At 38.4% G+C, this 13701-nt stretch overlaps 1 protein-coding gene across 8 annotated transcripts in view; it reads left to right on the top strand.

Annotated features, from left to right (window-relative positions):
• The window catches only part of SPHKAP (SPHK1 interactor, AKAP domain containing), a 154411-nt gene that overhangs the window by 57097 nt on the left and 83613 nt on the right, over window positions 1-13701 (top strand). The window lies entirely within an intron of this gene.

Here is a 13701-nt window from a genome sequence, read left to right as displayed (position 1 = left end):
ATGTGAGTATATATTGTCAGTGTGAAATATGCTTCTTCCTATATGTTGTACAAAGCTATATGTTTGTTTTAATTGAAAACACCTAGCTTTTATGAGGTCATGATTACAGATTGGGAGAGAATATTTCCAAAGAGAAGAGAAATACAGTTCCCATGACTAAATTGAGGGTATCAGCTCTGAGCTATTCCTGGACTTAAGTTGCATGCCAGCATTTCTGTTAAAAGAAAAAAAAAAGGAAGCTGAAAATGGGATGGAATAGCTTTTTATATATAACGAGCAGAACCAGAACTGGCAGACAGAGGCTGTAGAACACTCCACACTGCAGAGGCTCAGCACAAGGGATGCACAGTCCATTCAACAGACGGAATTCAATCTCCTTCTTTAGGCAAGTGATGCTGATGCTGCTACCTTTAGGAGTTTTGATCCCTTGTCCAGAAAACCAGTTGCTACCTAAAAAAAATCTTTGGGAAAAACAAAAAGAATTAGGTGGCAAGTAATTTAATGATTATACTTTCTTCGCAAATTCAATCATGAGATGAGCTGGAAAATTCAGGAATTTGCTGACCCAGATCTCTAACTACACAGGTATAAATTGTAAAAGGGAGAGAAATGGAAAGTACCAGCTCTCAGCCGCTACACTTTGGTCAAAGTTGTTATCAGAGTAGCTCCTGCCTTAATAAGTCCTCCCACTTGGAGAAGACAAAAAAGTTGGGACATTAAAAACTGTGTAGCGAAGGGCAAAGAGATCTTCTCTAAGCTGTACATTTTTGAAGTCTGTATTGCAGATCTACAGCTAGAAATGCTAAATTTATAACCAAATTTAAGATTACCATTGGATGTTCCTAAGTCTAAGAAAACTCTCTTCCCATCCCCCAACAATCTCAATAGACTCGAATTTGGACTTAAAACTATATGGCGTCCTTTCTGAATTCTTTGTCTCTTTATAGTGTCAGATGACGTCAGTGACTTTGAGCTGATTCATCCTGCCTGTATGGTTCTTTCTATTCTTTCCAAATGGGGAAAAATCTAAACACAAATAAGAGGCATATTGGAGGGTTTGTTTTCTTACAATAGTTTATAATAATTGAAACTGGCAAATGTTAAAAATTGTCCATGACTCTAAACCTAAAAGAAATTTCAGGATGCCCATGAAAAACTAGCCCTAATCTCTCACAAGGATCCTCTAGTCACTTTTTCTTAATTTCCAAATTCTCTCTCTTTTTCTAGCTTGGCACAGATTTCTAGGGATGGGAAGAGAAGGTCCAGAGCTGGACAATGCTGAGGAAAAATTGTTACCTAGGGGAGAAATAGAGGCGAACTATAGAGGTGGCTGACCAGGACACGGAGCTCTTGATCCAAAGAGCCACACAGAAGGAGTACCCAAAATGGTCAGGGAAAAAGTGCTTAATTCCTTTTCAAAGCAAACCCTCCACATCAGCCCAAAACGAAAGTATAATTTAAAGGGGAAAAAAGACTGTATTTTAAAATAATAATTTCATTAAAGTTTTATTTTTAAAAATGAATTTAACAAAATCATCCCAATCTAACTCTATTTACAAATAATCACAACAGAATCTGAGGCACCTGTAGCAATGTCGTTCCATCATTTATTGCTTCGTACTCTGTTCATAATTCTGGGGGACCCTCTCTATGTTAATCGTTGCTTCCTTAACTCGTTTCTTCCCAACCAAAATTAGTAGCCAACTTTTTCATATCCCATTTTGATTGCCTTGGTATTCCTTATACTGTACACCAAGTATCTAGATTTGCAGTTTCTTAGAACTAATTACCTCACAGTACCAATGCTTTCTGAATTCACGATGTCCACTTAAAAATTTTAAGGAGGAGCCCACCCCATGGCATAGTGGTTAAGTTCCGCATGCTCCACTTCGGCGGCCTGGATTCCCAGGTTTGGATCCTCAGCGCGGACCTACATTACTCGTCAATTGTGTTGTGGCAGTGACCGACCCACATACAAAATAGAGGAAGATTGGCACAGATGTTAGTTCATGCCAAATTTTCCTCAAGCAAAAAGAGGAAGATTGGCAACAGATGTTAGCTTAGGGCAAATCTTCCTCAAAAAAAAAAAAAAATTATAGAAAGACAGTCTCAGGCTCGGAAAACGTTCAGGGTGTTGTGTGCATGGTTCAGTGTGGCTGTTTGTTCTCAAGCATCAAACAAGTAATTTTAGTCATTATTTCAATAGGGAGCTACGTTCATTTCACAGTTAAAATGAGGAGTCTTAGTGAAGAGCGGTTTGAAGTAGTCAGAAATATGATAGGCAGGCCAAACAGGGATCGCTAGCCAGGAAGTCTGGCTCAGAAGCCCCTGAAAGTTACCCTTAAAAGTTTTTCCAAAGGTATCAAATACAAAAATTGTGCTTATGTTTTTCTAAATAGAGTTCTTCTATCAAACTATATAATTTATTCTCTTTTTGATTTGCCTTTCTGAAAAAAAAATCGTATACTAGCCTTCAGAGTGGTTTTTTTTGACCTGATTATTTTAAAGAAAGGAAATGTGGAGGAGGATAATGGAATTGGAAGCCAGTCTCCCAACCCAATGACTGAGACATTATCTTAATAGAGATCCTTAACACAAGTGGTAGGAATTGGACTTTCCAGTACTTTTGACGTTTTTTTCAGTTAAAAGCTAATTTAGTCACTTTTTAATCTATTACTCTTTGCTATTTATTGTAATTTAATTTTTGATTTTTCAGGAACCATCTTTTGGTTTAATGCTCCATTAAAATTACCTTGACAATTCACATTATTTCTATTGATAGTTACTGTCAGACTCTCTCCCTTCTGATCATTTTAAGACTCCAGGCTATCACCCTGCAAATAGACTATAAACTCTAGAATGCAGTTTGACGGATCATGGTATTTGGAAATGTGTTATATTTGCCTTAAATTTGTAAATAAATAAATCAAGTTCTCAAGCAGCCTTGAACATCCGCACACAATATTGCAAAACTAAAGAGATATTTGACAGCTATTCAGTGGGTCCCTGATGCAAATGCAGCTCAGTGGCAACAATGACAAAATGATATGTCATTTGACTGATTTTTATTTTATATGATTTCTCCAAATATGTCTATACCAGTCTATTCTGAAACTTAAAAAAAAAAAAAGTTAAGGAAAAGACAGATGCCCCATTTGATAAGTTGGTCTATGGAAGAATCTAGACTCACATGATCAAGAAAACATAATTACAGGACTGTGAAGGGACATTTTACATTACTAGTCCAGGTATTTACTAAGTTCTCAAGCAAATTTTAATGTTTTTCTTCTAAGAAAATCAAGTTTGGAACTTATTTTTGTAACTCTTTAATTTTACGCTTACAGAAAAATTGCAAGAAGAGTGAAAAAGAATTCACAGACTCCCCAAATGCTAACATTTTGTTACATTTGCTGTATCCTCCTTCCCTCTGTGTGTGTATATGCATCTGTGTGTAAATACACATATATGATTTTTTTCCTAAAACTTTTGAGAATGAGTCAAAGATATGATGCCGCTTTATTCCTACATCCTTCAATGTGGAACGTAAATATTTAAAACTAGGATTGAACCCAGACCTGCAGAAACCTTGTTCGGGCTACCAGTTCAGTACCCACTGCACGGTGATATTCTTTAAATACTTATTCAACGATTTTCAAGGAGAAGCTAAATGGTGCCCGCATAAAAGGTAAAAATCAAATGCTAATGGCAGAAGTCAACCAGACTGAGCAAGACAAAAGCCCTATGTTTAAGGGGACCCACTCAGCTTAGGAGGCGGTTGAAGCAACCATCAGGGGTTACATGAGCACGTAGTCTCCTCGGGAGGAGGGGCTGAGAGGGAGCCTCAGCCCCACCGCTGATAGCTTATTTCTGCCAACATCATGCAGTATTGTTTTTCAAGACAGAAGTTTGGATAAGTTCTATGTCTTCTATCTTGATATATTTGCAAGGCTTTAATATCCCCGCCCCTCACCTTAGATTGGTCCAGAAGGGAACAGCTTTGGAAGCCAGCTTCTTAACCCAGCCCTGGATAAAACAGATAAAGCAAGGCAGCACTGGGTATAGTAGAACAGAATGCCCACAACCTGGTCTGTGTGGCCTCACCTCGCCCTGGGAAGTAGCTCCTGAGGCATCTTGGGAAATTCAAGCATCCCAGAGAAAACCTTTTGACTGTCAGTCAAATGAAATTTCCACTAAACCTTACCAAGCCTCTAGAAGCCAATAAATTAGAAAGAACACTTTACTAGGAAGCATGACGCAGAGGGATAGGGGAGAAAACAGTTGCCCACCAAAGTATCTAGGCGGCTCGACATCCACGAAGGTCATGTGTAAGAAACAGAAACCCAGAAGAATGGTAAATAAAACTGAGAAGGAGCTTTTGATAAATAATTTGAAGGTTAAATCTAAAATATGGGACCAAATAATACAGTAGTAATTTGGGAATAGGCCTCAGACATATCTTGGATCCGGAAACCATTAAAGAGAAAGTTTTTTACAAGTTTGTTTTGATTGAAAATTGAGTCCAAATTTTATCTGATATGTTGTAGGTAAAATGCTACATATAAAAATTGAGATTGCTGACTATTTTTACTGGCTCAAGGAATTACAATGTATATCTAAGCATTAGGTAAGTGGATTGAGACTTCCAATAATTCACAATATCAAAAGAAATTAAGAGGGAAATATAAGGGATTACTTATATGACTATTTAAGCTTGATGCAACTGCAGAAACCAATTTTAAAATATTGGCACTTCAGTAACCAACAGGAACAAAATGAAAAGCCAAGTAACAACTGTATTTAAAAATATACAGAGGGGCCGATCCCGTGGCATAGTGGTTAAGTCCAGCGCACTCTGCTTCAGCAGCCTGGGTTCGCAGATTCAGATCCCCAGTGCAGACCTACACCACTCATCAAGCCATGCTGTGGTGGCAACCCGTATACAAAGTAGAGGAAGATGGGCAGATGTTAGCTCAGGGCTAATCTTCCTCAAGCAAAAAAAAGAGGAAGATTAGCAGCAGATGTTAGCTCAGAAGTGAATCTTCCTCACCAAAATACATATATATATAAAGATGCACATAGGCAACATATTCGACAATTTCACAGGGTTAATCTCAATGCATAAAGAGTTGCCACAATTCAATATGAAAAAATGATAATTTGAATAGCAAAGCTGGCAAAATCCAAGAATAAGAAATTCACAAAATAAAAAAGAAAGTGGTTAGTATACAAATAAAATAAATCAACCTCTGATAATCAAAATTTGCAGCTATAACTATTCTGTAATTTGTTCCTAATAAACTTCTCAGAATTTAAAAAAATTTTTACACCCCATGTTGATGTAAGCAGAGCAAATAGGACACTCAACCACTGACATCGGGAGTATAAATTGATAAAGTTAGCATAATCTTTCTGGTAGAAAACTTTGTAATATGTATTATCTAAAACATTTTAAATGTTCATGCTGGTTGATCCACCTCTAGAAATATATCCTAAAGAAATGGCCAGAATTACAAGCAGACTGGTGTAAAATATGGTTGGTGTGCCTAAGGCAACACAACAGACTGATTTAGAACATGGGTTCTGGAGTTAGGCTGCTTTGATTTGAATCCCAGCTCCTCTTTTTTTTTTTTTTTTTTTTTTTGCTGAGGAAGATTCACTCTGAGCTAACATCCATTGCCAATCCTCCTCGTTTTTTTTTGCTTGAGGAAGATTAGCCCTGAGCTAACATCTGTGCCAATCTTCTATTTTTTCTTAATGTGGGACACTGCCACAGCACAGTGTATGTCTGTTGCAGGGATCCAAAGCTGCAAACCTGGGCCGCTGAAGCACTGCATGTGGAAATTTAACCACTCCGCCATGGGGCTGGGCCCCCAGCTCCTCTGTTTAGCTATGGAATCTTAACCAAGTTATTTATTCTCTCTGTGCCTCAGGTTCATCATTTGCAAAATAGAGATGATAATCGTATCTATCTCATGGATTGTAAGGATTAAATGCATTAACATTTCTGAAGTGCTAGAACAGTGCCTGCACATAGTAAGCACTATATAACTATTCAATAAAATAACAGACTGTGATGGCAAAAATGAGAAAGATCATGCATGTCCCACAGTACGGGAATGGTTAAATAATCTTTGGACATCTATACCACGAAGACTCATGCATCCTTTACACACCAGGTTTGCAAAAAGTATTTAAACACATGGAAATAAAGGCTCATAATGTAATTATATATAAAACCTAGGCTTCAAAATTGTACATAATATATATTAAACAGGACATGTGAATGGATTGAATGAAGTAAAGAAATCACGAATAACTTCTATGATTTTGGCTTGAGCTCCCAGGTGGATGGAAGTTCCATTTGCTGTGATGGGCAAAACTGGAAGAGAGAGGAAGGAGCTGGAAATGGGCGTAGGGGGGTGATGCTGGATGTCTTTTAGTCATCCAAGTGGAAATGTCAAGTTGGTAGTTGGATGTACAGTTAGAGTTTTGGGCAAGATCAGGGTGAGATTTAAGGGTCTTCGGGGTGACCTTCAGAGAGTAGAGATCAGCCAAACCAGGCAGCGTATGTAGATAGAGAAGGGGACTTGCGACTAAGTGCTGGGGCATTCGATAATAAGTGCTTATACAGTGATCTCTAGGTCCCAGGGTCCCCCCAAAAGCAAGGGATTATTATTTAAGCATATAAGCCTGAGTTTCAAATACGTAATGAAGTATTTTATGTTTCCTGATATTTTTGCCACTAAAAATTCAGTCAGAGGAATAGATCTGGGTGTACTTTCAAACCTGGGTGTTCATACCATTTCTCAAGTTTTTTTCTTTAATTCATTTTGACAGAAGAATGCATTATTAAAAGCTCAGAATAGCTTTGAGTTTCAAATTTCATACAATTCCTGCAATTATAACAATTTTTTCCTGAGTGGGAAGCCTATCAATCAAGAGAAACCAACAACAGTAAACAATCTCTCATTAAAATACCTTTAAGCTTCAAAGATATTAACTACATAATTTCTGTTTCCTTTTAGTAGAATCCTTTGTTTGGATTAACACGTCTTTCTTAATCAGTTCTTCCAAAGTCCCAGGAAAACTAGTTAGAAGGAATAGCATTATTTGTGTGCAACGTAGAGCCTGAAGTTTGAAAATAAAGAAAGAAAGAACAAGAGTAAGAAATAGAAAAGTAAGCCTGGCTAATGACCACCACAGGATGTATGCTTTTTAGTTTGGAACCTATGGAATATTATTTCTCTCTTTTCTAACAATTATGATAAACTCACCCTAAAGGTTTATTAGGAAATGAGAAGGTACCAAAAGCAGAATTTCTGCCCTTCTATGCTTCGATGTTACACTCTTTTTAAGACCAGAGACAGCCCTCACTTTATATTCCAGACAGTACTTGGCACATCACTGGTCCATGGTGTCTGTTATGTTGACGGAATTTAATTGGATCCTCTGGAGGCATTCAATGTACTTGCCAGAAGCATCTGAAATGGCTGAAAGGGGAGAAGGGAAGTTTGACCCTTGTTAAGTTATGCCTCAGGTGTGGTTTAATATAATCATTAAGCACACAGCCTAAGTCAGCTCGGGTAGTTTTACCAGTCACCCAGGGATGAATTCTTCTAAAGCAGGGTCTCTCATCCTCGGCACTGTTGTTGCATTGGGCTGGACAATTCTTTGAGGTGGGAGGATTTCCTGAGCATCATAGGATGCTTAGCAGCATCCCCAACCTCGATCCACTAGATGCCAGTAACACCCACTCCCCACTCATAACCACCAAAAAACGTCTCCAGACATTGCCAATGTCCTCTGGCCAGGGGTGGTGGGTAGGGGGCAAAATCACACGCGGTTGCAGCCGCTGCTCTTAAGTTTCTCAAGCTTAAACTCTAGTTACCCCTGAGGTATTTGCTGTGCATGTGTTTCAACCTGAGCTGCACCTCACCCCTGCATAGTCATGGAAGGAAAATACAGCCTTCATTTCTCCCAAATGATCCCCGTCCTCCTGTTGCTCTCATCAAAGGCCGAATGCACTAGGAGGAAGGACTGAGAAGGAGCAATTCAGGAGACAGTCCAAACCAGCTCAGGATAGCTGCCTGGAGGTCCAGATCAGTTAGTTTATGGCTGTTGCCTATATCACCGAATAGAATCCAGTGCCACTGGAACATGCCAAGCACCCATTTCTAGATTGAGATATATTACATTTATTTATAACTTAGTTTTTTTCTTATGTCAAATATACTGCAATTACATAACAGATAATTTGAAAGCAATAAGAAAGAAAAGCACCCCTAATCATACTACCTAATGGGTCTACTCTTGGCACCCAGGTTATTTCCTTACCTACTTTCCCCGACAAGCTAGAAAGAGCAGACTTGTCAACTCACCTTGATTTCAAATGGGAATTTGTGCCCTGGGCTGAAGGTCTCCTAATTTTTCAAGAGATGTCAGAAATCTGGTTTTCTGCATGAAATCTGATTTCTAAATGTTGTCCAGTAATAAAATTTTCTTTTATGATTGTGTAAGCAAAACAGAGCATATCTATGGGTTGGAGTCAACTGTTGGGACTCCAGTTTCTGACATCCGTCATTTCGTCTTGTGACCACCTGGCCTCATTCTTGTTACCTGCCAACTTCTATTTGCATTTGGATTTGGGACTTCTGTCACTAAGCAATCCTTCAAATGTTTTCCAGCTCGAAAATTCTCTGAGTCTGGGACCTAGTACATTGCCAGAACTCCCTTTCTGGTGACCTGAATTAGTGTGTCCAAATTTTTACCACTCTCCACAAATAGACAATACCACCCTCTGTGGCCTTGCTCTCAGAGGATGATTTGGAATATAAAGTCTTTCCTAACCTGGAAAATAAAGGACAGTGGGCATGAATTATGCCAATTTATTTTCTTTATTCACATGTGTGTGTATATATATAGAGGAATATGTATTTATATATGCATGTGTACATATGCATATAATATTTAATATATATTTCTGTATACATAATGTATACTATGTGGTACACATATTTCTCTTGAAACTATTGTTCTAACTAAGAACAACTATGAAGACCTAACTAAGAAAGAATGGTCCAAAAGATAAAAATTGATCCAATAGGGATATTTGCTCCCAAACATCCAATTCAAGACCGTCCACCATCTGCCATGTGGAAATCTGCCTCTCAGTCAGCCCTGTCTCCCCATCACCATCCTTTCTCCAGGTTCTTTAGAATACTTGCCGTTCTTCAAACATTTATGTTTCTTTGCTCATGTTTCCTTACCCTAGGCTACCCTAGAACCAGCCTTTGCCACAGAAACTCTCACAAACTTTTTCAATCCACTTATGTTCATACAAAACAATCATTTCAACTTTCGAGCATTACTTATTCAAGAGAATTCGGGAAAAAAAAATCACATTCTTTCTTTCAAATTAACTCCTGGGGAACTTGCTATAATTTCCTACATTCCTTATTTTATTTGGAACTGACAGCTAGTTTGTCAATTGCTTCAATATTGTATTCCTTCAAAATTGTTTTGTATTAGAACAAAGGATCATCATTCTTAATGAAAGTACTCGTTACCACTGCATTCTTACACTTGTATATACTTGTCCTCCATCCTTAAAAATATTTTTGTTACTCCAAATCCTCTTTAAAAAGCAAATATGAAAACAAGCAAAAAACACTATCCTTGACCCTATCCCCTTGTGCAACAGTCATTCTATGTTCCTCCTTCTCTTGACCACCAAACCTAAAAACCAGTAAAAAGGAGATTGTCCCTACTATCTGGCTATCTCATCACTCTGATGAAATTGTTTTTATTAGTGTCACCAAATACACTGACATGTTTTCACTGCTCATATTACTTAGCTCTTAGCAAAGCCAACTGAACTCATACCCCCATCCAGCTTCTGAAAACTAGCTGTTTTCTCCGTGGCTTCAAAAACATTATTCTCTCTTCTAATTATTTTCCTGCCTCTGGGATCATTACTTCTTTGTCTTCTTCTGGGACTTCCACTCCTCATAACTGGCACTTAATTGTGTCATTTCCTAAAGCTGTGTTCAAAATGCTGGTCCTTTCTTGCACACTGCTCTCACTGGATCATTCATCTATAACCCATGCTTCAGTCACATCTATAAGCCAATGACAGCCATCTCTGGACTGTAGACTTATTTCGAGGTGCCTATTAGATACACTCACCTGAACACCTCAAAAATATCCCAAATTCAACAAAAATTTACTGGAGGTAAATTATCCAAAAATATGTTTTGCCTCCAAAATTTTCAATTTTTGTTGATGGTTTTAATATCTACACATTTTCCCAAACTATTCTTAGAATCACAGTCACCTTATCTTTCTCCCTCTCTCTTCATCTCTAATGGATTATCAAAAGCTGTTTTGATTTTTCAATTCTGGCTATGCCTTTTCAGTCCCATTGTCACTATTTTATTGCCTAAAGCCCCACATATTTCTTCTAAATATTTAATCCACAAAGATCAAAAGCAAACATAGAAAGAAAAAAAAGGCAAAGAACTTTCAAAGGCCACTGGTGTCTTTTTCTCCTGAAATCCTTTGCAGCATCAAGTTCCTAGGTTTATTTTAAGGTTCCAATGGAAGAATAATTACATTCTCAGTCCTCCCACTACCTCCCTCAGCATCACATAACTCTTCCAGGGGCTACTGAGTCAGTTTAGTATCTAATTCAAGGCCTTGGCTCTAATTTTTAAATGAATGTGAATTCCCAGGGAACTGCTTCACCATTGTTACCTTAGTTATTAAAATGCTATGTGAAATGACAGGCCAATGAAGAAATACTTTGACATTGGTACACTTTGACGTTGGAAACTCTCTCACAACACTCATTTGCCAAGCCTAGTGGTAGCCCCAAGATAAGATATACTTGGTGAGTGTATTTACACCACATGCTAAACAAACAGAGTACACTAGAATTTTCCTATTCTGCCAAACTAAGTGACTAAGCTTCCATTCGTCAAATTTCAGAACCTAAAACCTGGAATAAACCTGAGAAGATGTATGGCACATTCCGCTCACTTTTCAGGTGAGAAAACAAAATAGCAATGAAGGGAAGGACTGCTCAAGGCCACAAAGTAAATTAGTAGCAAGGCCAGGTCTAATGCCCAAATCCACCAGCTCTTAGCACTGTTTCAATATTCCTTGGTAGATTCCCCCCAGAAAATATAATGTTTTTATTCAAGTGTAAAAGGTACGGTTTCTTCATTGTAAGATTATGTTTATTTGAGGCATAAAAGGTTTGTATCACTAACCCATGCTGAAGATCATAAAGGAGTATTATAGAAAAGTTCCAAGATATTTAGCTTTTTGGTTGTTTTTAGTAAATTTAAGATTATCTCAATTAAAATTAAGATGTATGTAAATTACTGTCAGATTATATCTGACAGATATCTAGTTTATATCATTCATAGGTATAAACATCATTAAGATCTGATAAGTCTGTACCATCAAGCCAAAGCAACATAGCCCTTGGTCATCTCAATTGGCAATGCCTGCACTTACTCATCCAGCTGGCATTTATTGTGTCTTGGGATGTGCAAATTACTCTACCACAGTCTCTGAGGGGTATAGAAATACAAGCAAAGATTCTGTGTATCTTAAGAAGCTCAAAAAACTGGACATTTTAGATAATATAGCAACTCTGGATGCTGATTCTCCTCCCCTTCTCCTGGGTTTGTTTTGTTGTTTGATTGTTTAATTTGTTTTTCGATTTGGCTATGTTGTTTTAGTGAAATCTATTTCCTCCTTGTAGTGTGAAGCCTTTGGTGTCACTCCTCAAAGATGCACAGCCTTGGGCCTGTGCACAGTCACCTAGGATGACACTGGTCTTAGCAGGTCTCTCTTTGCACGTTTCCCTGATCTTTCTCTTAAGCTGCCTCCTTCATTTGGTATTACACCCCTGCCTGTTTCACTCTGCTGTTTACCAGCTGATTGCTCTGTTGCTTTTAACAGTGCCCTGGAGTATAAATTGCTCAGCAGTCTGATCCAATTAAATTTAAGCAGGCATAGTTTTTGAGACTGGTTTTGATTTTTTTCTGACTCCGTGAGGGCTCTTCTTAGCTATCTCTTTTTTCTGGTTCTCTCTTCTGTGGTTTAGCTGATTGCTCTTAACTAAGAGGGGCTATTGTTTCTGAGAGTGTCCCTAGGCTTGAACTTCCTCAGGCTGTTTCAAATAATCTCAGTTGCTTTGGGGAGAGCTTCTGAACTCTCTTTTCTTATAGACTACCTCTCCTCCTGGGCAACTCTCTGAGCTACCACTCTGGGCACTGGTGAGGCTGTAGCCTCTGGTATTCTTGGCCTGCATCTCCCAGTTGAAACTTCTGCTCTATAAGCAAGCTAGAATGAGAGTGCTCATGGCCCTCGTACTGTCAGCCTGCCACATATGGAGTAGCACCTGAGTAGAGCCTAGACGGAAGAAAGAAGCCCCTGACTTCTTGGCCTCACTCACTAGAAATTTAGCCTCTTCAATTTGGAATTGGAGGGGACAAGAAATGCCAGCAGTCTCTGACTCTCAGGGAGGTACAGGAAGCCTTGTTTGGGAGCTGAGGAGAGGGAAGGCCCAAATGAAGCTTCTGTCAAGTTGAACTGGAGGAGGGGGAGCAGGGGAGAGGGGAAAATGAGCTGCAATTTCAATGCCAAACACTCTCTCTGTTCTGAGTTTTAGTAGGTTTTCTTGAAAAATGTTTCTTCATTTTCTGTATATCTTAGGCCAATCTCTAGCAAATTAAAGTATTTGCTTTTATAGGTTTTGCCAGCTTTGCCTGTCTCACTGGGGAGTTGGTCCACAGAGCTCCTCACACTGTCATCCCAGACCTAGAACTCAATGCGCTGTCTTATTTCCAGCCCATTTTACTCAATGTTACCTGTCTGGCCCTTGAAGGTGTTTGAGTCTGTGACTCAGGCGGGGTTTGTAACTCTAGAGTCAGGAGTTTCATGACTCCAGTTAAGGTAGATTAATATCCTTTAGCATTCAGCCTTGTTGAGGGTAGAGCTGACATTCGCTCATGAAAGTCAAGGCATCTAATGTCCCTGAGGAAGAGCATCTCATTTTTGTATAAAGTTGACAAGTGAACGTTTGTGGAGTGAGCCAAGATTTTGCTCAGAAAAAAAAATTTGAAATTCCTTGTAACACATGGAGACCAACTTCAGAAGATGCTTTTGTTAACTTAATTCTGAAAACATTTAACAGGTGTCACTCAATGTTCAGAGAAAACAGAAGAACTTGTTAAACAGCATTGCTTTTTTTAACTTTAAGGAATATAATTTCAAAATGAGCCCACAAAATAAACTGTTTGTAAAATGTTTCCCTTGATACTACATGAATTGATTTGCAATATATTTGTTGGCCAGAAGCTACTTAGACATTAAAAGAGATCTGGCAAAGGGTGATAAATGTCAAATAGCTAAAACTGAGTTATTCTCTGTAGTACTAATTGCATAGCAGACATATTTGTCTATTTATGCCACTCATTTATTCCAACATAATTATGTATTAAACTGTAAGAGAATTTAGTCATGTCTCCTTGAAACCACCAGGATTTTTATGTACAGTCATGCCTTGCTTAACGACAGGGATGTGTTCTGAGAAATGCATGGTTAGGCGATTTCATTGTTGTACAAACATCATAGAGTACTTACGCAAACCTAGATGGTATAGCCTACTGCATACCTAAGCTCTATGGT

The sequence above is a fragment of the Equus caballus genome, chromosome 6 (assembly GCF_041296265.1).
Source record: "Equus caballus isolate H_3958 breed thoroughbred chromosome 6, TB-T2T, whole genome shotgun sequence".
Lineage (NCBI taxonomy): Eukaryota > Metazoa > Chordata > Mammalia > Perissodactyla > Equidae > Equus > Equus caballus.
Note: the sequence above shows the minus strand (reverse complement) of the source record. Positions and strands in the feature narration are given on the sequence as shown.